Here is a 26,280-nt window from a genome sequence, read left to right as displayed (position 1 = left end):
TTTGAGGAATCGGGAAACTTTTTTCCACAATGGCTGCACCATTTTAGAATCCCACCAGCAGTGGATTAGGGTTACATTTTCTTCATATACATACCAACATTGTTGTTTTCAGATTATACACATTATAGTGGGTTAGAAGAGGTTGTGGTTTAGATTTGCATGTCCTTAATGACTAACCAGATTGACCATCTTTTTATGTGCTTATTGGCTATTTGGAGCTCTGGTGGCTCGGTGGTTAAAGCGCTCGGCTGCCAACCAAAAGGCCAGCAGTTTGTACCCAACAGCCGCTCCATGGCAGAAAGATATGACAGTCTGCTCCTCTGAAGATTACAGCCTTGGAAGCCCTACGGGGCTCTTCCACTCTCTTCTGTAGGGTTGCTGTGAATTGAAATCTACTTGATGGCGGTGGTTCTGGCTTAATTTCCTTCAGTAGTAGTTTATATAGTTTTTCATTATGGAAATCTGTCACCTCCCTGATTGAATTTACTCCTAGGTATTTTATTATTTCAAATAAATGGAATCATTAATTTCCTTTTCAGATTACGTATTGTTGGTTTATGGAAACAACTGATTTCAGTGTGTCAACTGTGTATCCTGCAACTTTGCTAAATTCATTTATTAGCTATAGTAACTTTCTTATAGATTATTTGAGGCTTGCTACATATAGGATCATGTCAGATGTGAATAGTTTTCCTCCTCCTTTCCTGATTTGGGTGTCTTTTTTTTTTTTTTTTCTATTGTCTTTTTATAGAAGTGAGGTCATAGGATACTTGTCCTTATGGAATTGACTTACTTCATTCAGCGTTATGTCTTCAGGCTCCATCCATATTATAGCATGTATCCACTTCATTTCTCTTTCTGGCTGAGCAGTATGCCATTGTATGGATATACGTTTTGTTTATCCATTCATTCGTTGATGAGCATTTAGGTCATTCCCACCTTTTGACCATTGTGAATAGTGCTGCAGTCGATTTAGGTGTGTAAGTATTTGTTTGAGTCTATGCTTTTAATTCTTTTGGGTATAAACTTTGTAGTGGAACTGCTGGGTCATATGATAGTTCTATTTTTGTTTTTTTAAGGAACTGCCACAATGTTTTCCACAGTGATTGCAGCATTTTTCATTTCTACCAGCAATGGATAAGAGTTCCAGTTCCCACACATCCTTACCAATATTTGCTATTTTCATTTTTTTATCTTAGCCATCTTACTCACTGCCGTCTTAAAAAAAAAAAAAATTTTTTTTTAGTGGGAGTGAAATAGTACCTCATTATGGCTTTGATTTGCATCTCTCTGATGACTAATGATGTTGAACATCTTTTCATGTGTTTGGTGGCCATTTGAATGTTCTCTTTGGTGAAATGTCTATTTAAGCCCATTGCCCTTTTTTTGTTATAGTTGAGTTATTTGTCATTTTGTTGTTAACGTATCAAAGTTTTATATATATTTTCATTATTAGATTCTTATCTGATACATAGTTCCTGAAGATATTCTCCCAGTTGGTAGCTTGTCTTTTCACTTTTTTGGTAAATTCTTTTGATAAACAAAAGTTCTTAATTTTTATGAAGTCCTATTTTTCTTTTGCTGTTTGTGCTTTTGTTGTTATATTAGATAATCCTTTGTTAAAAGTTGGACTCGTCAGTCTTGTCCCTGAATTTTCTTCTAAGAATTTTATGGTTTTAGTTTTCACACTTGGCTGCTTAATCCATTTTGAATTTATTTTCGACATGGTGTGAGGCATGTACCCTATTTCATTTTTCTGTATGTGGAAATCCAATTTTCCCAGCACCATTTATTGAAGAGACTTTTCCTTCCACATTAAATGATCTTAGCACTTTGTCAAAAATCAGTTGACCATAGATGTGTGGGTTTATGTCTGGACTCTTAATTCTGTTCCATTGGTCTATGTGTCTGTTATTATACTAGTATCAGATGTTTTGATTATTGTAGCTGTATACTGTGTTTTCAAATCAGGAAGTGAGTCTTCCTACTTGGTTCTTCTCTTTCAACATTGTTTTAACTATTCAGGGTCTCTTGCTGTTCTACATAAAGTTGAGAATTTGTTTTTCCGTTTGTGTAAAGAAGGCTGTTGGAATTTTAAATCTATAGGCTGGTTGGTATTGACATCTTAATAATATTAAGCCTTACAATTCAAGAACACAGAATATCCATTTACTTAAGTCTTTTTTAATCTATTTCTGCAGTACTTTATCATTGTATAAGTCTTTTAGATCCCTGGTTAAATTTATTCCTGGGTATTTTATTCTCTTAGATGCTGTTGTAAATGGAATCATATTCATAATTTCCCTTTCAGATTTTTTATTGCTAATGTATAGAAGGAAACACTGATGGGGTAGTGATTAAGGGCTCTGGCTTCTAACCAAGAGGTTGGCAGTTTGAATCCCCCAGGCGCTCCTTGGAAACTCTATGGTGCAATTCTACTCTGTGCTATGGGGTCGCTATGGAGTCGGAATCGACTCAACGGCAGTGGGTTTGGTTTTGGTTTCGTTTAATGTATAGAAACCCAACTGATTTTTGTTGAGTTGACCTTGTACGCTGCAACTTTGCTCAATTCCTGTATTAGCTGTAAAAGCTTTCTAGCAGACTCTTAGGGGTTATATATATAGGATTATGTGTTCTGCAAATAGAGATAATTTTGCTTTTTCTATTCCAGTCTGAATACCTTTTATTTCTTTTTCTTGTCTTGTTGCTCTGGCTGTGACTTCTAATACAATATTGAATAGAAGTGATAAGAGCAGGTCCCTTGTGTTGTTCCTGGATTCAAGTGCAAAGCTCTTAATCTTTATCCATTAAGCATAATGTTGGCTATTGGCTTTTCATATATGCCTTGAATCATGCTGAGGAACTTCTCTTTCAATCTTCTTGAGCATTTCAACTGGAAAGGGCATTGGCTTTTATCAGGTGCGTCCCCTGCATCCATAGAGATGATTGTGTGGTTCTTTTTCTTTGTTCTGTTGACGTGATGTATTGAGTTGATTGATTTGCTATTGGTGAAACGTCCTTGGATTAGTCAGACTTGGTAATGCTGTATGACTGTTAACATGCTCTTGGATTCTGTTCATAAGTATTTTATTTGAGGACTTTTGAATCTATATTCACAAGCGATATTGGCCTGTAGTTTTTTTGTGGTGTGTTTGTCTGGTTTTGCTATCAGGGTTGTTTGCTTCATAGAATGAATGAGGGAGTATTCCTTCTTCTCTATCTTTTGGAAGAGTTTAAACAAGATTGGTGTCAGTTCTTCTTTAAATGTTTGGTTGCATTCCCTAGTGAAACTGTCTGGTCCAGGAACTTTTTTTGTTGGGAGGTTTTTGATTACTGATTCATTCTCTTGTTATGGGTCTGTTGAGATTTTCTACTCCCATTTCACTCAGTTTGGGTAGGTTGTGTGCTTCCAAAAATTTGTCCATTTCATGTAGGTTATCCAGTTCCTGTACAGTTGTTCACAATATTCTGTCATAATTCGCTGTGTTTCTTTTGGGTCAGTTGTAATGTCTCCTCTTTCATTTTTTATTTTGGTTGTTTGCATCTTTTCTCTTTGTCAGTCTAAAGGTTTGTCTTTTTTTTTTTTTTTAATTGTGCTTCAAGTGAAAGTTTACAGTTTAAGTTAGTTTCTCATACAAAACTTCAGACATGCATCGTTATATGACTTTAGTTGCATAATGTGACAACACACTCCTCCTTTCCACCCTGGATATCCCATGTCTATTCAACCTGCTCCTGTCGCTTTCTGCCTTCTCATCTCACCTCCGGACAGGAGCTGCCCGTTTAGCCTCATGTATCTACTTGAGCTAAAAAGCATTCTCTTCACCAGTATCATTTTATGTCTTATACTCCAGTCTAATCTTTGTCTGAAGAGTTGGCTTCAGGAATGGTTTCAATTCTGGGCTAACAGAGAGTCTGGGGGTCCCTCATTCTCAGACCATTAATTCTGGTCTTTTTATTAAAATTTCAGTTCTGCACCCCACTTTTGTCCTGCTCCGTCAGGGACTCTCTGTTGTGTTCCCTGTCAGGGTAGTCATTGGTAGTAGCTGGGCACTATCTGGTTCTGGTCTCAAGCTATTGGAGTCTCTGGTTTATGTGGCCCTTTCTGTCTCTTGGGCTCATATTTTCCTTGTGTCTTTGGTGTTCTTCATTCTCCTTTGCTCCAGATGGGTTTGGACCAATTGATGTAGCTTAGATGGCTGCTCACTAGCTTTTAAGACCCCAGACACGACTCACCAAAATAGGATGCAAAACATTTTCTTCATAAGCTTTGTTATGCCACTTGACCTGGATGTCTCCTGAAACCATGGTCCCCAGACCCCCACCCCTGCTACTCTGTCCCTCCAAGTGTTTGGTTGTGTTTAGGAAACTTGTTAGCTTTTGGTTGTTGTGTGTTGTCCTCCCCTTCACCTAAGGTAATTCTTAGCCTACTATCTAGTAAGTGAATACCCCTCTTCCTCCATCCCCATCCTCGTAATCATCAAAGAATGTTTTCTTCTGTGTTTAAACCTTTTCTTGAGTTCTTATAATGATGGTCTTATACAATATTTGTCCTTTTGCGAGTAATTTCACTCAGCTTAACGCCTTCCAGATTCATCCATGTTATGAGATGTTTCCCAGATTCATTGTTGTTCTTTTTCCTTGCTTCATATTCCATTATGTGAATATGCCATAATTTCTTTATTCATTGATCTGTTGATGGGCTGGTTCCATCTTTTTGCTATTGTGAACAGTGCTGCAGTGAATACTGGTGTGCATATATATCTGTTCGTGTGACAGCTCTTATTTCTCTAGGATATATTTCAAGGACTGGGATTGCTGGATCAGATGGTAGTTCTGTTTCTAGCTTTTTAAGGAAGTGCCAAATCAATTTCCAAACTGGTTGTACCATTTTACGTTCCTACCAGCAGTGTATAAGTGTTCCAGTCTCTCCACAACCTCTCCAATATTTATTATTTTGTGTTTTTTGGATTAATGCTAACCTTGGTGGGGTGAGATGGTATCTCATTATAGTTTTGATTTGCACTTCTCTAATGCCTAATTATCGTGTGCATTTCCTCATGTGTCTGGTAGCTGCCTGAATATTTTCTTTGGTGAAGTGCCTCTTCATATCCTTTGCCCTTTTTTAATGTGGGTTGTCTTTTTGTAGTTGAGGTTTTTTACAGTATGTTGTAGATTTTAGGGAGTAGACGCTGATCAGATTTGTTGTCGTCAAGATTTTTTTCCCAGTCTATAGGTTATCTTTTTATTCTTTTCGTGATGTCTTTTAATGAGCATAAGTGTTTGATTTTTAGGAGCTCCCATCTACTAGTTTCTCTTCTGCATTGTTAGTAATGTTTTGTGTTCTGTTTATGCCATGTGTTAGGGCTCCTAGCATTGTCCCTATTTTTTCTCTCATAATCCTTGTCACTTTAGATTTTATTTTTAGGTTTTTGATTTTGAGTTCGTTTTTGTGCATGGTGTGAGGTATGGGTCCTGTTTCATTTTTTTGCAAATGGATATCCAGTTATGCCAGCAACATTTGTTGAAGAGACTGTCTTTTCTCCAGTTAAGGGCCTTTGAGCCTTTGTCAAATATCAGCTGCTCATAGGTGGATGAATTTTATCTGGGTTCCCAATTCTGTTCCATTGGTCTATGTATCTGTTGTTGTACCAGTACCAGGCTGTTTTGACTACCGTGACCTTATAATAGGTTCTAAATTTAGTATTATGAGGCCTCCACCATTGATCTTCTTGTTCAGTAATGCTTTACTTATCCAGGGCCTCTTTCCTTTCCATATGAAGTTGGTGATTTGTTTCTCCATCTCATTAAAAAATGCCATTGAAATTTGGATCGGGATTGCATTGTATCTGTAGATCGCTTTGGGTAGAACAGACATTTTGACACTGTTGACTCTTCATATCCATGAGCAAGGTATGTTTTTCCACTTACGTAGGTTTCTTTTGGTTTCTTAAAGTAGTGTCCTGTAGTTGTCTTTGTATATTCCTTTTACATATCCAGTTAGATTTATTCCTGTGTATTTTATCTTCTTGAGTGCTGTTGTAAATGGTATGGATTTGGTGATTTCCTCTTCGAAATTCTCTTTATTGGTGTAGAGGAATCCAGCTGATTTTTCGATGTTTATCTTGTATCCTGATAGTTTGCTGAAATCTTCTATTAGTTCCAGTAGTTTTTTTCGTGGATTCTTTGGGGTTTTCTGTGTAGAAGATCATACCATCTGCAAATAGAAATATACTTTAACTTCTTCCTTACCAATTTAGATGTGCTTTTAATTCTTTTTCTAGCCTAATTGCTCCAGCTAGGACCTCCAGCACAATGTTGAATAAGAGTGGTGATAAAGGGCATCCTTGCCTGATTCCATTCTCAAGGAGAATGCTTTCAGACTCTCTCCATTGAGGATGATTTTGGTTGTTGGCTTTGTATAAATACCCTTGATTATGCTGGGGAATTTCCTTTCTAGCCTTATTATGCTGAGAGCTTTTACTCATGAATAGGTGTTGGACTTTGTCAAATGCCTTTTCTGCATCAGTTCATAAGAGTATGTGGTTCTTGTCTTTTATTTATGTGATGGATTACATTGATTGTTTTTCTAATGTTGAACCATCCCTGCATACCTCGTATGAATCCCACTTGGTCTTGGTGAATTTTTTTTTTTTTTTTTTTTTTGATATGTCGTTGAATTCTATTGGCTAGAATTTTGTTGAGGATTTTTATGTCTATGTGCATGAGGGATTTTGGCCTATAATTTTCTTTTTTTGTGGTGTCTTTACCTGGCTTTGGTATTAAAGTTATGCTGGCTTTATAGAATGAGTTTGGGAGTATTGCATTCTTTTCTGTGCTCTGAAATACCTGTAGTAGTAGTGGTATTAATCTTCTCTGAAAGTTTGGTAGAATTCTCCGGTGAAATGGTCAGGGCGAGGCTTTTGGGCGGGGGGCGGGGGAGATTCTTAATTACCTTTTCAATCTCTTGTTATAGGTTTATTTAGTTTAGGTAAGTAGTATATTTCCAGAAATTTGTCCATTTCCTCTTGGTTTTCAGACTTATTAGAGTACAATTTTTCATTAGTATACCATTTTTTTTTTCATTAGTATACCTTTTTTTTTTTTTTTCCTGTACCATTAGGATTCTTTTAATTTCATTTGGGCCTGTTTTGATATTACCCATCTCATTTCTTACACGGGTTATTTCCTTCCTCCCCTGTTTTTCTTTTGTCAGTTTGGCCAGTGGATTATTGATTTTGTTGATCTTTTCAAAGAACCACTTTTGTTCTTGTTAACTCTATCAGTTGTTTTTCTATTTTCTATTTCATTTAATTCTGCTTTCATTTTTATTATTATTTTTTCTTCTGGTGCCCAAGGGCTTCTTTTGCTGCTCTCTTGCTATTCGAGTTGTAGGGTTAATGTTTTGATTTGGGGCCTTTGTTCCTTTTGGATATGTGCATTTATTGGTATAAACTGACCTCTCTGAGCACTGCTTTTGCTGTGTCCCAAATGCTCTGGTAGGATATGTTTTCATTCTCTTTTGATTCTGTGAATTTCTTTATTCTATCCTTAAATGCTTCTATAACCCAGTAGTTTTTGAGCAAGGTGTTTTTCAGTTTTCATGTGTTTGATTTTTTTCCCTTGCTTTTTCTGTTATTGATTTCTACTTTTATGGCTTTATGGTCAGAAAAGATCTGTGTTATATTTTAATGCTTTGGATTCTGTTACAGCTTGCTTGCTTTATGGCCTGATATGTGGTGTATTCTGGAGAATGTTCCATGTGCGTTGGGAAAGAAAGTTTACTTGGCTGCTGTTGGGTGAAGTGTTCTGTACATGTCTATGAGATGAAGTTGGTTGATGGTGGCATTTAGATCTTCTGTGTCTTTATTGAGCTTCTTTCTGAATGTTCTGTCCTTCACCGTAAGTAGTGTGTTGAAGTCTCCTACTATTATTGGTGAGCTGTCTACCTCTCTTTTTAGTGCTTTTAGAGTTTGTTTCATGTATTTTGGAGCCCTGTTGTTTGGTACATAAATGTTTGTTATGGTTATTTCCTTCTGGTGTATTGACTCTTTAATCATTATGTAGTGTCGTTATCTTTTGTGGTGGATTTTACTTTAAAGTCTATTATGTCAGAGATTAATATTGTCGCTGCTGCTCTTTTTAGATTGTTGTTTGCTTGATATATTTTTTTCCATCCTTTGAGTTTTAGTTTGTGTCTTTAAGTCTAAGGTATGTTTCTTGTAGGCAGCGTATAGCTGGATCGTGTTTTTTTTTTTTATCCGTTCTGCTACTCTCTCTCTTTATTGGTGCTTTAATCTGTTTACATTTAGCATAATTATTGATAGATATGAGTTTAGTGCTGTCATTTTGATGTATTTTTTTTGTGTGTCATTGAAAATCTCTTTGTTCCACTTAATTTTCTGTGCTGAGTCTTTTTTCTTTATGCATTTTCTTTTCTTCTTTTTCATTGCTGTTGATTTTGTGTTTTCTGAGTCTTTATGTTTCTTATTTTGATGTGTAGGATTGTTAGTTTCCTTTGTGGTTACCTTAATGTTCACCCCTACTTTTCTAAGTTTCTTTATATCGCCTTGACTTCCTCTGCATATGAAAGATCTATGACTACATTTTTTTCGTCCCCCTTTTTTGTTTTAATGTTGTCACCTTTTACATATTGATGTCTCTCCCTATTTTCAGCATTTTAGCTGTGATTTTTTTTTTTTTTTTTTTACTTCCCTATCTAGGTTTGTAGCTCGTTGCTTTGTCAGTGTTCTGGTTTTGGGTTGTTATCTGATGTTATTGATTTTCTAACCAGAATACTCCCTTTAGTATTTCTTGTAATTTTGGTCTGGATTTTGCCAATTCCCTAATCTTCTGTTTATCTAGAAATGCCCTAACTTCACCATCATATTTGAGAGACAGTTTTGCTGGATATATACTTCCTGGTTGGCAATTTTTTTTACTTCAAGGCTTTATATATGTCATCCCATTGCATTCTTGCCTGTATGGTTTCTGTTGAGTAGTCCAACCTTAGTCTTATTGACTGTCCTTTGTAGGTGACTTTTCCTTTATCCTTAGCCCCTCTGAAATTTCTCTCTTTATCTTTGTTTTTTGGCAAGTTTGATTACAGTATGTTTTGGTGACTTTCTTTTTGGATCTACCTTGTGTGGGATTTGATGAGCATCTTGGATAGATATCTTCTCGTGTTTCACAATGTCAGAGAAATTTTCTGCCAACGAATCTTTAGCAGGTCTCTATATTTCTTATTACCCCCTCTGTTCTCGTACTCCAGTTACTCGTAGGTTATTCCTCTTGATAGAGTCCCACATAATTCTTAGGGTTTCTTCATTTTTTTAATTATTTTATCTGATTTTTCCTCAAATAAGTTGGTGTTAAGCGATTTACCTTCAGTCTGACTAATTCTGAGTTCCACTGTCTCAATTCTGCTCTTATGACTTTATATTGAGTTCTCCAAATCTGAAATTTAATGTTAATCTTCTGGATTTCTCTTTGCTGTCTTTCTATGGATTCTTGCTGTCTGTTCAGTTTGTCATTGTGCTCTTCTATGATCTCGTTAAGATTGTCTGTTGCTTTGTCTGTGTGCTCCTTGGCTGCTTCTGTGTTTCGCCTGATCTCCTGAAGGGTTCTGTGTATTAATCTTTTGTATTCCACCTCTGGTAATCCCAGGAAGTTGTCTTCCTCCAGATGGTCTCTTTTTTCTTTGTTTTGGGAGTTTGCTGAAGCCATCATGGTCTGCCTCTTTATGTCATTTCATACTTACTGTTGTCTCCGAGTCATCAAGAGGTTGTTGTATTTATTTATTTTATGTTTGGTTACTGTGTCCTAGCTTTTTTTTTTTTTTTTTTTTGTATGCCCATATAGGCTGCTCACGTAAGCTAGTTTGATTATTGGTGCCTTTGAATCTCTAATGTCCTGGTACCAGGTCCTTAGTTCTGTTTCTAGGTATGTGAGCCCAGGAGTCCATTTACTTTTCTTGTATGGATTCAGCTCAAGTGTCCAGGTAGTCACCAAGTCTGTTTTGCAGTCTCTCATCTACAGTCCTAGACGGGCAGGAGTGATTGGAGTACGCACAGGCATCTGGGTGCAATAGGGGGTCACACACTGGGAAAGGCAGGGGGCTGATGGCTACCCCTGAGTTTGAGTGTCTGAGAGGAAAGTGTGTCCCTGTTCCCTAGAACACGTAGGTGGGTGGGTTTTGCAGCTGGACAATGAGCACCCAATTATGTTGGCTGTAAAAACTGGGAGGTATCACTTATTCTTGGGCCCCTGTGCCTGTCCTGAGTTCCCAGCTTAGAGGAGGTGGCATATTATTTTTTCCTATTTTTCAATTTGTTCCCTCTTCAGGGCCAGGAGAATGACTCAGGGCATGCGAGGGGTCTTACTTCCAAGCCAGGAAAGTGGTAATTGTTGAAGCTGTCTCGGAACTGGGAGCAGGTAAATGGAAAGAGGTTGTTTCCAAATGGGGTGTTTTTTGATCTGTGCGGTAAGTTAGACACATGTGCTTATCTTTTGCCGATTGAGTCCCACTATAGGCTGGTTCTGGAGGCTTGAATAGACTCTCCGCCCCTCGGCCTCTCCCAAAGTGGAAAATGTGTTCCGAACGCCATTGCTCGCCTCATCGCGTGAGCCAGCCAGTCCGGCCTTCAGGGTGTCAGTTTCCACTGCCTCAGGCCTGGCAACTCATTGCTGCTTCTGAACTGTCTTTCCCTCCCCCTGCCACTCAGTCTGATTCCTCAGCTTTGCCTTTGATGTTCAGGGCTCCTAGATTGTCATATATAATTGATTCACTTATTTTTGGGGGTCTTTGTTGTAAGAGGGACCACCGGAAGTGTCTGACTACTGTGCTGTCTTGGCCCCGCCTACAGTATTTGTCAATTTTATTGGTCTTTTCAAAGAACCAATTTTTGGTCTTGTTAATTCTCTCTATTGTTTTTCTGGTTTTGATTTTATTTGTGCCCTGTTCTATGTTCCTTCCTTCTGGTAGGTTTAGGCTTAGTTTGCTCTTTTCTTTCTAGTTCCTCAAGTTTTAGAGTTAGGCTACTGATTTGAGATTTTTCTTTTCCCGTGCAGGCATTTATTGCTGTAATTTTCCTCTGAGTCTGCCTTTGCTGCATCCCATAAGTTTTGGCATTCTGTGCTTTCATTTTCATTTGACTGAGAAATTTGTGATTTCCCTCTTCATCTATTGGTAGTTTAATAACGTATTGTTTAATTTCCATGTGTTTGTGTTTTTTCCAGTGGTTTTTTTTTCTTTTTTTTCCCTATTATTGATGTCTAGCTTCTCTTTGTTGTGGTGAGTGAAAATACTTTGTGTGTGATTTCAATCTTTTTAAATTACTGAGAATTGCTTTGTGACTTGACATGGTCTCTCCTGGGGAGTGATCCGTGTGTACTGAAGTAGAATGTGTATTGTACTGTTGGTGGGTGGAGTGTTGTGTGTATGTCTCTTAATTCTAGTTGGTTTACTGTGTCATTCAGGTCCTGTGTTTACTTGCTGATTTTTCTTTCTAGATGTTCTGTCCAGTATTTAACCTGGTGTATTGAAGTCTTCAACTGTTATTGTAGTGCTGTCTATTTCTGCCTTCAGTCCTTTCAGTGCTTGCTTTATATATTTAGGTGCTCCAGTGTTGAGTTCATATGTATGTATGATTGCTGAATCTTCTTGATGAGTTGATTCTTTTATCACTATATAATGTCTATCTTTATTTCTTCTAACAGATTGTGTCTTAGAGTCTACTTTGTGTGATATTAAGCTGATTTGTATATTTTTAATTTCTTTTTCTTGCCTGATTGCTGTGGCTAGGACATGGTTAAGCACTTGGCTGGTAACTGAGAGGTTGGTGCTTTGAACCCACCCAGCAGTTCTGTGGGAGAAAAGACTGGCGATCTGCTCCCAAAAAGATCGCAGCCTAGGAAATCCTATAGGGTGGTTGTACTCTGTCTTATAGGTTCGCCATGAGTCAGCATTAACTTGAAGGTACACAACAGCAGGAGTTTTAATACAATATTGAATACCTGTGGTGGAGCAGTCATTCCTGTCTTCTTCCTCATCAATCTTAGGGCACTTTCAGTCTGTCTTCATGGAATATAACGTTCACTGTGAGTTTTTCTTAAATGTCCTTCGTCACGTTGAGGAATTTTCTTTCTTTTCCTAGTTTTGTGAGTGTTTTGTTATGAAAGTGTGTTGGATTTTATCAAATACCTTTTCTGTGTTAAAGGAGATGATCATGCGGTTCTTTCCCTTTTATTCTATTAATGTGTATTACCTTGATTCCGCCACGTGTCTGTCTGTCACACTTGGTGGCTTGTGGGCAACTATGATGCTAGAAGGTATGACACTGGTATTTCAAGTACCAGGAGGGTCACCCATGGTGGGAATGCATCAGCAGAGCTTCTAGAGCAGCACAGGCTGGGAAGATAGGCCTGGTGATCTCATTACAAAAATTAAACCCTGTCAACAGTAAAAACCTTATGGATCACAATAGAATATTATTCTTTATGGTGCTGGGGGGCGAGCCTCCTAGTTTGGAAGGTCTCAAAATGCACAGTGGCTGCAACAGTAGACTCAAGCACCCCAACAGTTGTGAAGATGGTGTAGGACTAGACAGTAATTCTTTGTGTTGTACGTGGGGTCACCGTGAGTCAGAGATGACCTGATGGCAGCTCACAACAAGTCACCTTGGCTGATTTCTAGGGTGAACCACCTTTTCATTCTTAGGATAGGTGGGACTTTATCATGGTGTATCAGCCTTTAATATTCTATTGGATTCTGTTTACTAGTATCTTGTTGCGGATGTTTACATCTGTATTCACAAGGGATATTAGTCTGCAAGTTTCTTTTATTCTGGAATCTTTGTCTGGTTTCGATATCAGAGTAATGCTGGCCAAAATATGGTTTTTTACACTTACGGATATGGCAGACATTTTCTTGAAAATTAATGAAGTGAGCCTATCTTCCAAAGAAACAGCCAATAGTATTTGTTGCCACTTTTGATTTCAAGCAAAAATTAGAATTGTAGAAAATTTGTGCCTGTCACCGTGAACTTGACATCTTCTCCCAAATTCAAAGATTTTTCTGTTAAATCAGTGTTAATAATAACAAACCTGATATTTGGGTAATATAATAAAATGTATCAACATTAGGAAAATCTGCATAAATCATTTTTCAAGTGACTGATTCATGATGTCACAATGGGTATCATTCATGGATAAGAGATCCACTCAAAGTGCCAGACCGATGAGTGGATTTTAATGTAGCAGAGTACAGAGCTCACTGATACATTTTGAGGTTCCACGTTGCAACTGTTAAGAGGCAAACACTTGTTAAGTTTTGGTAAAATATCAAAAATAATATCTATAACTGAGAAGACTGTTAAAATAACTCTTTTCATTTCCATTTACATACCTGTGTGAGGTCAGATTATTTTCGTTTACTTCAAAACAACGTATCTCCACAAATTAGATTCAGTGTGGAAAAACATATATTAGAATTCTGTTGTTGTCTATTAAACTAGACATTAAAAAGATTTTTTAAATGTCAACACTACTTTTTCACTGCATTATTTTGTTTTTTAAAATGGTTTTTTTTAATTAAAAATGTTAGTCTGTAATGAGTTTAATATTGATATTTTAAAATGAATTAATAAATATTTAAAAGTTTCTCAGTTTTAATTTCTGATGGGGTAAATATCGATAGATACAACCCTCATAAACAAAAACTCTGGGGTTCTCAATAGTTTTTTTAATAGAACAATTTTGGATTTACAGAAAAACTGTGCAGAAGGTACAGAGAATTGCCAGATAATCTCCCCCCTGAAAAGATGGTTACTTTTATTGTTAACATCTTGCATTCATGTGGTACATTGTTACAGTCGATGAAGCAATGTTGTTGTTGCCGTGTGTCTTTGAGTTCATTCTGTCTCATTATGACCCTCTGTGACAGAGTAGAGCTGCCCCATGGGGCTTCTTATGGGAGCAGATTGCCAGATCTTTTCTCCCTCGGAGCCACTGGTCAGTTTGAAACCAGCAACCTGTCATTTAGCAACTGAGCACTTCATCATTGCACCACCAGGCCACCTTTGATGAAGCAGTTTTGACATATTATTATCTATAGTCCATAGTTTACATTGCGGCCCACAGTTTGTGTTGTGCAGTCCTGTGAGTTTTGACAAATGTATAATGTCATGTACCCACCATTACAGTATCATACAGAATAGTTTCACTGCCCTAAAAATGCCCTGTTCTCCATCTGTTCAGCTGCCCCCTCCCCAAACTGGCAACCACTGGTCTTTTCACCTTCTCTGTAATTTTGTTTTTTCCATAATGTCATATAGTTGGAATCACATAGAGTATAACTTTTTCATATTGGGTTCTTTTAGTAATATACATTTAAGTCTCCTCCATGCCTTTTTGTGGATTGATAGCTCCTTTTTAAAATCACAGAACAGTTCTCCATTGTGTGGATGTACAATGGTTTGTTTATTCATTCACCTATTAAAGGACATCTTGGTTGCTTCCGATTTTTGGTAATTATGAATAAAACTTCTATAAGTGTTAATGTGCAATTTTTTATTAATTATTTTTTATTGTGCTTTAAGTGAAAGTTTACAAATCGTATCAGACTCTCATACAAAAATTTATATATACCTTGCTATACACTCCTAATTGCTCTCCGCCTAATGAGACAACACACTCCTTCCCTCTACTTTCTCTCCTTGTGTTCATTCAGCCAGCTTCTGCCTCCCTCTGCCCTCTCATCTCCCCTTCAGACAGGAGATGCCAACATAGACTCATGTGTCTACTTGATCTGAGAGGCACATTCTTCACCAGTATCATTTTCCATCCCATAGTCTAGTCCAGTCCCTGTCTGAAGAGTTGGCTTTGGGAATGGTTCCTGTCCTGGGCCAACAGAAGGTCTGGGGCCCATGACCACCGGGGTCCTTCTAGTCTCAGTCAGACCATTAAGTCGGGTCTTTTTACAAGAATTTGGGATCTGCATCCCACTGCTCTCCTGCTCCCCGAGGGGTTCTCTGTTGTGTTGCCTGTTAGGGCAGTCATGGATTGTGGCTGGGCACCATCTAGTTCTTCTGGTCTCAGGCTGATACAGTCTCTGGTTTATGTGGCTCTTTCTTTCTCCTGGGCTCATAATTATCTTTTGTCCTTGGTCTTCATCATTCTTCTTTGATCCAGGTGGGTTGTCTTGTATTTTATTTTGATGAGTGGGATAGTTTGTCTCCTTTGTGGTTACCTTAATATTTACCCCTATTTTTCTAAATTTAAACCTAAATTTTATTTCTTTCTATTACTCTGTCTTCCTCTCCGTATGGAAGATCTATGATTACATTTCTTAGTCCCTTTTTATTGTTTTAATGTTGTCTTCTTTTATATGATAACATTGCTGTTACCCTGTTTTGACACCGCCCCCCCCCCCCTTTTTTTAATCTTGCTTTGTTTTTTTGATTTCCCTGTTTGGGTTGACTTCTGATTGCTCTGCCCAGTGTTCCAGTCTTGGGTTGATACCTGATATTATTGATTTTCTAACCATAGAACTCTGTTTAGTATTTCTTGTAGTTTTGGTTTGGTTTTTACAAACACCCTAAACTTCTGTTTGTCTGGAAGTGTCCTAATTTCACCTTCATATTTAAGAGACAGTTTTGCTGGATATATGATTCTTGGCAGGCAATTTTTTTCCTTCAGTTTTTTAAATACATCTTCCCATTGCCTTCTTGCCTGCATGGTTTCTGCCAAGTAGTCCGAGCTCATTCTTATTTGTTCTCCTTTGTAGGTGACTTTTTGTTTATCCCTCGCTGCTCCTATAATTCTCTCTTTATCTTTGGTTTTGGCAAGTTTGATTATACTATGTCTTGGTGACTTTCTTTTAACATCTATCTTATGTGGAGTTCGTTGAACATCTTGGATAGATACCTTCTCATCTTTCACGATATCAGCGAAGTTTTCTGCCAACAAATCTTCAACAATTCTCTATTTTCTGTTATTCCTCCCTGTTCTGGTACTCCAATCACTCGTAGGTTATTTCTCTTGATAGAGTCCCACATGATTCTTAAGACTTCTTCATTTTTTTTTTAAGTCTTTTATCTGATTTTTCTTCAAATATATTAGTGCCAAGTTCAGAAATTCTGGCTTCTACTTTCTCAATTCTGCTCCTCTGACTTTCTATTGAGTTGTCTACTTCTGTAATTTTATTGTTAATCTTCTTAATTTCTGATTGCTTTCTGACTGGATTTTTCCAGCTTATTAAATTTTTCATTATGTTCCTGAATAATCTTTCTAATTTCTTCAGTTGCTTTATCTCTGTGTTCCTTGGCTTGTTCTGCGTATTGCCTGATTTCCTTCCCGAAGTCTTGAAGGGTTTTGTATATTAATCTTTTGTATTCTGCCTCTGGTAATTCCAGGAATGCATTTTCATCTAGAAGATCCCTGGATTCTTTGTTTTGAGAGCCTGTTGAGGTGATCATGGCCTGTTTCTTTATGTGACTTGATATTGACTGTTATCTGCGAGCCATCTATGAGTTATTGCATCAGTTTATTTTTTGTTTTGTCTACTGTGTCATAGCTTCTTGCTTTGTTTTGTTTTGATATGCCCAAATGGGTTGCTTGATTATTTTTGCCTTTCGAGCTCTGACATCCTGTTCCCAGATGGCTAGAGTTGTTGTCAAGTATATCAGTCTAGGAGTCCATTCACTTTTCTTGTAGGAATACATCTCAGGTGTCCAGGTAGCAGATCATCAAGTGTGTGGTACAGGCTCTGTCCTACAGTCTTAGAGGGGCAGACATGATTGTTGTAAGTACCAGTATCTGATTACAGCAGGGCGTCATGCTCTGAACAGGGCAGGGGGCTGAGAACCGACCCCCAGGTGTCTCTTAGGATAGCGCATCCCTATTCCCTAGAGCGTGCAGGCGGGTGGGTTCTGCAGATGGACTATGGGCACCCAGTGTTTTTGGTTGTAAGGACTGGGTGGTACCCGTTATTCCTGGACCAATGTAGTGGGTATCTGGGTGACCTGGGTGGAGCTACCAGTCCTTAGGCCCCTGATGTGGGTAGGTGAGGAACCTGTTTAATAGGCAAAGCAATGTCAAACATCAAACACCCACCTCTCCACCACACAGCTGAAATGGTTGGGAGTCTGCCAACAAGGGCCTTTTCTCCTGAAATAAGCCCACATAGGTCCATGCAGAGGGGAAAGGTGCTCAAAGTTCATGGACCATTTATGCCTGGACAAGAGCAGCTTCTGTCCTGAGCGCCCCTGGTTGGTGGAGCTGGCAAATTATCTTTTCCCTCAATTGTAAATTTTTCCCTTCTCCAAGGCTGGGAGGATGGTTCTAATCACTCAACAGTGCTTGTCTCAGGCCCAGGGAATTCAGCTGCTGAAGCCAGCTTGAGGGTGGGTGGGGCATATTAAAATATACACAAGTACTTAGCTTTTGCTGAGAGCGCCATTCTTCTCTGGTTCTGGAGGTGTGAGTAGGCTGTGTGGCTGGCTGCTTCTCCCTGAGGAAACTGAGGCAGAACACTAGTTCCAGCCTGCCACCGCCGCTCCAGAAATGGTCCCTGAGGGTTCCCCGCAATTCAGGTCCAGTAACTCCTCTCCGCTTCTGAACCGTCTCTTCCTCCCCCGCCCCTCTGTTTGTTTTCTAAGCTTTCCTTTGATGCTTAGGGCTCCTAGCTTGTCATAAAAATACTCGCTTCACTTGTTTTTTCGGGTCTTTGTTGTAAAGAGGGCTTGCTGGAAGCGTCTGTCTATTCCTCCATCTTGGTTCCACCCCAGAATGTTTTCTTCGTAGATTTTATTATGCCAGTTGACTTAGTTGACTGCAAACCCCTGCCCCTGCTACACTGGCCTTCGAAGCATTCAATTTTTTCAGGAAACTTCTTTGCTTTTGGTTTAGTCCAGTTGTGTTGACCCCTCTTGTATTGTGTGTTGTCTTTCCTTTCACCTGAAATAAAACTTACGTACTATCTAATTAGTGAAAACCTCTCTCCTTCTCTCCCCCCTCTCGTAACCATCAAAGAATAATTTCTTCTCTGTTTAAACTATTTCTTGAGTTCCTATAATAGTGGTCTTATATAATTTTTGTCGTTTTGCGACTGACTGATTTCACTAAGCATAATGTTTTCTAGATTCCTCCATGTTATGAAATGTTTCATGGATTCATCATTGTTCTTTATCAATGTAGTGTGCACATTTTTATGTGGACATACATTCTTATTAGGTAAATACCTAAGGGTGAAATTGCTTAATCAAATGGTAATTCTATGTTTAGCTTTCAAGTATCTCATTGTTACTTTGATTTGCAGTTTCCTAATTGCATATGATGTAAAGTTTTTCGTATACTTATTTGCCATCTGCACGTCTTCGTTGGTGAGGTGTCTGTTTTGTTCTTTTCCTCATTTTGTAATTGGGTTGTTTTTTCTTATTGTTGAGTTTTTAAGCATTCTTTGTATGTTTGGTTACAAGTCAGATAAGTGTTTTGCCGATATTTTCTCACAGCCTGTGGGTTGTCTTTCCATTTCCTTAACGGTGTCTTTCACAGAGCAGAACTTTTTAATTTTAACGAAGTCCAACTTCTCAATTTTTTCTTTTATGAATTGTGCTTATGATATTGAAAAGGTTGTTACAAAATCCAAGATCACCTAGATTTTGTCCTGTAGTATTTTCTGGAAGTTCTGTAGTTTTGCATCCTACATTTAGGTCTGTGGTCCGTTTTAAGTTTTATGAATGATGCAAGCTCTATGTCTAGATTTTTTTTTTTTTTTTTTTTGTATGTGGATCTCTAGTTTTTCCGGCACTGTTTGTCAGAAAGACTGTCCTTTCTCCATTGAATAGCTTTTGCTACTTGGTCAAATGTTGTTAGTTGCCGTCAAGTTGATTCTGACTCATGGCGGTGCCATCTGTGCAGAATAGAACTGATGCCTAGGGCTTTTAAGGCTATGGAATTTTGGAAGTAGATTGCCAGGCCTACCTTCCAGGGCATGTGTCGATGGATTTGAAGTGTCAACCTTTTGGCTATGAGCCAAGTGCTTAATTATTTGAGCTACTCAGGAACTATATTTGTATCGTTCTATATTTGGGTTCTTTGTTCTGTTCCAGTGATATATTTGTATATTTCTTTGCCAATACTATGCTGTTTTGGTCACTGTTCCTTTATGTTAAGTAGGGTAGTATAATTCCTCCAACTCTGTTCTTTAGTATTGTGTTGGCTATCCTGCATTTTATGCCTTTCCATATAAATTTTAAAATCAATGTGCCAGTACCCGCAAAATAACTTGATGCGATTTTAATTGATTGCATTGAATCTACAGATCAAGTTGACAAGAATTAGCATCTTAAAGCTCCCTATTCGTGAATATGGAACATCTCTTTGTTTATCTAGATCTTCTTTGATTTCTGTCATCAGAGTTTCGTAGTTTTCCTCATAAATTAGCTCTTACAAATATTTTAGATTTATACCTATATAGTTTATATGTTTTAAATTTCAAATTCAAATAGTTCATTGCTTGTACATAGGAAAGCAGTTGACTTTTGTGTATAACCTCGTATTCTTCAACCTCGCTGTAATCACCTATTGGTTCCAGGAGTTTTTTGTTAATTCTTTGGGATTTTCTACATAGTTATATGATCTGTGAACAAAGACAGTTTCATCTCTTCCTTCCCAGTCTGTATACTTTTTATTTCCTTTTCTTGTCCAGTTGCATTAGCTAGGACTTACTTTACGATGTTGACTAAGAGTAGTGAGAAGGTACATTCTTCTCTTGTTCTCAACCTTAGAAGGAAAACGTTTAATTTTTCACCATTAAATATGATGTTAACTATAGGTTTTTTGTAGGTGTTCTTTAGTTGAGGGACTTTCCTCTATTCCTAGTTTGCTGAGAGTTTTTATATGTACAAGTATTGGATTTTGTCAAATCTGTTTATATGATCATATGATTTTTCTTCTTTAGCCTGTTGATATGGTGGAGTACATTAATTGATTATTAAATATTGAACTATCCTTGCATACCTGGGATAAATCCCACTTGGTTGTGCTATGTAAATATTTTTATACAGTGTTGAATTTCTTTTCCTAGTACATTGTTGAGGATTTTTATATCTATGTTCATGAGAGATATTGGTCTGTAATTTTACTTCCAGGGATTATCTTTGTCTAGTTTTGGTATTAGGATAATGTTAGTTTTATAAAATGGGTTAACAAGTGTTCCCTCCACTTCTCAGAGTTTGAAAAGGATTGATGTTAATTCTTGAAATGCTTGATAGTATGTAGTATTCATCAGAGAAACCATTTGAACTTGATGCTTTCTGTGTTGGAAGGTTATTAATTGCTGATTCAATTTCTTTAATCGTTGGTTGTTGTTAGGTGCTGGTGAGTCAGTTCCCACTCATAGCAACCCTGTGTACAACAGAACAAAACATTTCCCGGTCCTGTACCATCCTCATGATCGTTGCTATGCTTCAGCCCATCGTTACTGCCCCGTGTCAGTCCATCTCATTGAGGGTCTTCCTCTCTTTCCTGACCCTCTGCTTTACCAAGTATGATGTCCTCCTCCAGGAACAGGTCCCTTCTGATAACGTGTCCAAACTACCTGTGCCAAAGTCTTGCCATCCTTGTTTCAAAGAAGCATTCTGGCTGTACTTCTTCCAAGACTGATTTGTTTGTTTTCTGGCAGTCTACAGTATATTCAGTATTCTTTGCCAACACCACAATTCAAATGCATCAATTCTTCTATCTTCCTTTTTCAATGTCCAGCTTTCATATGTATATGAGGTGACTGAAAAGGCCATGGCTTGGGTCAGGCGGACCTTTGTCACCAAAGTGACATATTTGCTTTTTAAAACTTTAAAGAGGTCTTTTGCAGTAGATTTGCCCAGTGTAATAAATCATTTTAATGTACATAGGATCAGTTGAGATGGTCTTTCATTTCCAATAATTTGTGTCTTCTCTTTTTTTTCTTGGTTAGCCTGGCTAGATCAATTTATTGATCTTTTTAAAGAATAAGCTTTTATTTTCATTGGTTTTTCTCTACTGTTTACCTGTTTTAAATTTCATTATTTTCTGCTCAAATTTTTATTATTTCCTTTCTTCTACTTGCCTTGAATTTTTTATTTTTCAAGTTTCCTAATGCGGAAGTTAGGTTATTGATTTGCGATCCCTCTTCTAACATACATATTCAGTGTGTAAATTTTTTTAGCACTGCTTTCTCACATTCCACAACTTAATGGTTAACATTGCTGCATCTTTAAACCAAAAAGTTTGAGAATCAGTGTTCTAACAGAACAACAACAAAAAAATTCAACCTAGTACATTGAAGAATGATAGAATGGGTAATGAAAGAGCAGCTGGTTCAGCTTGCTAAGATTTTAACTTTATAGAGTATATAAAGTATAATATTGACTGATTTCAAAATGTGTCATAGTGGTTAAGATCTATGGCTGCTAACCAAATAGTCGGCAGTTTGAATCCACTGGTCACTCATTGAAAGCCTCATGGGGCAGTTCTGCTCTGTCCTGTAGGGTCACTACGAGTTGAAATTGACTCCATTGCAGTGGGTTTAGTTTTGGTTTTATATACAAAGGAGCTTTTAGGTTAAAAAGTAAGAATACCAGAGGTAAAAATGTGCCAAAACAACCAAAACGTAAAGGAAATAACCAAAAAAAAAAAGTCTTGACTTCACTAGATACTACCTAAAATGTTGTGGAAGAAAGTCAAGTAAAGAATGAATCAGATATTTCTTTTAAAAGTAAAACTTCTTATTCTAATCATTTGAATTACAATTGTAATAATAGGAGCAGCAGGCTGTACTTGCGTATCTAGAATGTTTTTTCTTTTTCAGAAAGATCTCAAGAAAACATAGCAAAATGTCCAATATTTGTTAAAACTCAGTGGTAGATGCACAGATGTTACATTTCTGTACATTTGGATTATTTTTAAAAATTAATGAATCCAATCATAGAGAGAAGAAACTGGGGATGTAGAAGATTATTGTATTAGAAGGGGGCAATGTTGCATAGTAGTGGTGAGACACTGCCTCTTCTGTAGCCATCACTGAAAGGATCTAGAGAAGGGTTAATACTGGCTAAGAAGGGACTTGGGTTGGCAGTAGAAAAACCCGTATACTACTTATTACCTAATGCATGAATGTATTACACTGTTTGTAGAATCTTCTGAACACTTTGTTTGAAAGTATGGCTAGTGTCTCTCTGGGATTTTTTCCTTGCACTTCTGCTGGGAATATGTGGATGGATTTTTTAGCCTTCAGAATTTCACATTTTTTATATGACTCTGACATTGAAAAACTGATTGTTTCTCTTGATTTAATTAATGCTTTAGGTTGGATCCTAAATGGCATACTCATATCTAAGCGAAAAATGAAAGACTAGGCATACTGGTGATTTTTAACAGTTGGGACAATAATAATTTATTTTCCTCTCTATGATGCTCTGCTTGAGGAAGATCTCACTGGGAGAGGCTGACAGCTCAAGTCAGGTGAAATATGGGCGCTGTCAGGGCTAGAGAACAGAGGATTGCCAGGCTAGGGCCATTGGTCTCGTAAGACAGAGGAGACCTTAAGTCTTATATTTAGCAACATAAGGTTATAAATATACTGAATGGCTAATGTCTTTCATTTAACTGTGCGTATACATTCTTACAGATATGTGACCCCAGTAGAAGGTTGAGCAATGTAACATAAACACGTAGTTCACGTAAGGGAAACTACTTTTTTTTTTTTTTAATAAAAAAATTTATCCTCATTTTTTGTAAAAGAAACTCAGTGTTAACACCAACAATGAGGTGTTGCCTGTAAAAATTACATGATTTGTAATGCTAGTGAAGGAAGTTTATTACAGCATTACTAATAATACCAAAAATTAGAAATTACCTAAATGCCTTAAAATGGGAAAATTTTAAATAAATAAATTTATATAATATTAAACAAATATAACAATAGTGTTTTGATAGAATCATTAATAAAAATAATTTTAAAGGATTTGTAATAATTTATAATTATAGGGATATTTTCAGCTCATGAGTATATTAGGTTAAAAAAAATAGGATCTGTAATTACATAGGGCTATCCTGGTTATGTTTATGTGCAGATATAACTACTTACAAACAGGTAATACTGAAAGTCGGTGTGCCAGTATACTTATTATCCCCAGCTGGTGGAATAATGAACAATTACTGTTTTTCTTAATATAATTTTTTGCATCTTCCACATGTCAAGGGACATGTTATTTTATTTAAAGAATATGTTAATTGGAGGGGGAAACAAGACTAGAGATTTGTAATTATTGGCTATTTCTACGTGTATTTAACAAAACAAACAAAAAAAAAAACCTTGCCTTTCTGACTCATAGCGACCCTACAGGACAGAGTAGAGCTGCCCTTCAGGGTTTCCAAGGAGCGCCTGGTGGGTTCAAACTGCCAACCTTTTGGTTAGCAGCCATAGCACTTAACCACTATGCTACCAGGGTTGCCTCTACATGTATAGTGATGACTAAAGGAACCATGGTGGCACAGTGTTTAAGTGCTCAGCTACTAACTGAAAGGTTGATGGTTTGAACCCACCAGCTACTCTATGGCAGAAAGATGAGGCAGTCTGCTTGTGGAAAGGTTAGAGCCTTGGAAACCCTGTGGGACAGTCCTACTCTCTCCTGTAGGGTCCATATGAGACAGAATTGACTTCACAGCACACAACAACATGTTGTTAGGTGCCATCCAATTGGTTCCAACTCATAGCGACCCTGTGTACCACAGAATGAAACACTGCCCTGTTCTGCGCCACCCTCAAAATTGTTGTTATGCTTGAACTCATTGTTGCAGCCACTGTGTCAATCCAGCTCTTTGAGGGTCTTCCTCTTTTCTGCTGACCCTTTTCCGGGGACTGATCCTTCCTGACAACATGTCCAAAGTATGTAAGACTCAGCCTCACCATCCTTGCTTGTAAGGAGCATTCTGATTGTACTTCTTCCAAGACAGATTTGTTTTTATTGGCAGTCCATGCTATATTCAATATTGTTCTCCAGCACCACAATTCAAAGGTGTCAGTTCTTCTTCGGTCTTCCTTATTCATTGTCCAGCTTTCGCATGCATATGATGCGATTGAAAATACCATGGCTTGGGTCAGGCGCACCTTAGTCTTCAGGGTGACATCTTTGCTCTTCAACACTTTGAAGAGGTCCTATCCAGCAGATTTGCCCAATGCAATGTGTCATTTGATTTCTTGACTGCTGCTTCCATGGGTGTTGATTGTGGATCCAAGTAAAATGAAATCCTTGACAACTTCAATCTTTTCTCCATTTATCATGATGTTGCTCATTGGTCTAGTTGTGAGGATTTTTGTTTTCTTTATGCTAAGGTGCAAGCCATACTGAAGGCTGTGGTCTTTGATCTTCATTAGTAAGTGCTTCAAGTCATTTTCACTTGCAGCAAGGAAGGTTGTGTCATCTGCATAATGCAGGTTGTTAATGAGTCTTCCTCCAATCCTGATGCTCCATTCTTCTCCATGTAGTCTAGTTTATCGGATTATTTGCTCAGCATACAGATTGAATAGGTACGCTGAGAGGATACAACCCTGGCCACACCTTTCTTGACTTTAAAACACCCAGTATCCCTTTTTTCTGTCCGAACAACTGCCTCTTGATCTATGTACAGGTTCCTCATGAACACAATTAGGTGTTCTGGAATTCCCATTCTTGCCAATGTTATCCATAATTTGTTATGATCCACGGAGTTGAATGCCTTTGCATAGTCGGTAAAAAACACAGGTAAACATTCTTCTGATAGTCTCTGCTTTCAGCCAGGATCCACCTGGTATCAGCAGTGATATCCCTGATTCCACTCTTCTGAATCCAGCCTGAATTTCTGGCAGCTCCCTGCTGATATAGTGCTGTAGCTGCTTTTGAATGATCTTCAGCAAAATTTTATTTGTGTGTGATATTATTGATATTGTTCGATAATTTTCGCATTCAGTTGGATCACCTTTCTTGGGAATAGGCATAAATATGGATCCCTTCCAGCCAGTTGGCCAGGTAGCTGTCTTCCAAATTTCTTGGCATAGACGAGTGAGCATTTCCAGCACTGTACCTGTTTGTTGAAACATCTCAATTGATATTCCGTCAGTTCCCGAAGCCTTGTTTGTGCCTTCAGAGCAGCTTGGACTTCTTCCTTCAGTACCACCAGTTCCTGATCATATACTACCTCTTGAAACGATGGAGTGTCAACCAATTCTTTTGGTATAATGACTCTGTGTATTCCATCCATCTTCTTTTGATGGTTCCTGCGTTGTTTACTATTTTCCCCATAGAATTCTACACTATTGCAACCCGAGGCTTGAATTTTTTCTTCAGTTCTTTCAGCTTGAGAAATGCTGAGCGAGTTCTTCCCTTTTGGTTTTCCTTCTCCAGCGCTTTGCACATGTCATCATAATACTTTACTTTGCCTTTTCAAACCACCCTTTGAAATCTTCCGTTTAGCTCTTTTACTTCATGATTTCTTCCTTTTGCTTTAGCTGCTTGACATTCAAGAGCAAGTTTCAAGATTCTCTTCTGACATCCGTTTTGGTCTTTTCTTTCTTTCCTTTCTTTTCAGTGACCTCTTGCTTTCTTAGTGTATGATGTCCTTGATGTCATTCCACAACTCATCTGGTCTTCAGTCTTTGGTGTCCAATGTGTCAAATCTCTTCTTTAGATGGTCTCTAAATTCAAGTGGGATATAGTCAAGGTCGTACTTTGGCTCTTGTGAACTTGTTCTAATTTTCTTCACCTTCACCTTGAACTTGCATATGAGCAGTTGCGGATCTGATCCGCAATCAGCTCCTGGCCATGTTCTGACTGATGATATTGAGCTTTTCCATCGTCTCTTTCCACAGATGTAGTCCACTTGATTTCTGTGTATTCCATCTGGTAAGTTCCATGTGTATAGTTGCTGTTTATGTTGGTGAAGAAAGGTATTTGCAATGAAGAAGTCATTGGTCTTGCGATCTCTGGCATCATTTTTCTGTCACCAAGGCTATGTTTTCCAACTACTGATCCTTCTTTGTTTCCAACTTTCACATTCCAATCATCAGTAATTTTCCAGTGTATCCTGATTGCATGTTCGACCAATTTCAGACTGCCGTAGCTGGTAAAAATCTTCAATTTCTTCATCTTTGGCCTTAGTGGTTAGAGTGTAAATTTGAGTAATAGTCGTATTAACTGGTCTTCCTTGTAGGCATATGGATATTATTCTATCACTGACAGCGTTGTACTTCAGCATAGATCTTGA

The 26,280-nt window shown here is 37.8% G+C and overlaps 1 protein-coding gene across 9 annotated transcripts in view; it reads left to right on the top strand.

Annotated features, from left to right (window-relative positions):
* The window catches only part of NCOR1 (nuclear receptor corepressor 1), a 240,883-nt gene that overhangs the window by 130,755 nt on the left and 83,848 nt on the right, over positions 1-26,280 (top strand). The window lies entirely within an intron of this gene.

The sequence above is a fragment of the Elephas maximus genome, chromosome 19, assembly GCF_024166365.1.
Source record: "Elephas maximus indicus isolate mEleMax1 chromosome 19, mEleMax1 primary haplotype, whole genome shotgun sequence".
Classification (NCBI taxonomy): domain Eukaryota; kingdom Metazoa; phylum Chordata; class Mammalia; order Proboscidea; family Elephantidae; genus Elephas; species Elephas maximus.
The sequence above is the reverse complement of the archived record's forward strand: the minus strand, read 5'-3'. Positions and strand labels throughout refer to the sequence as shown.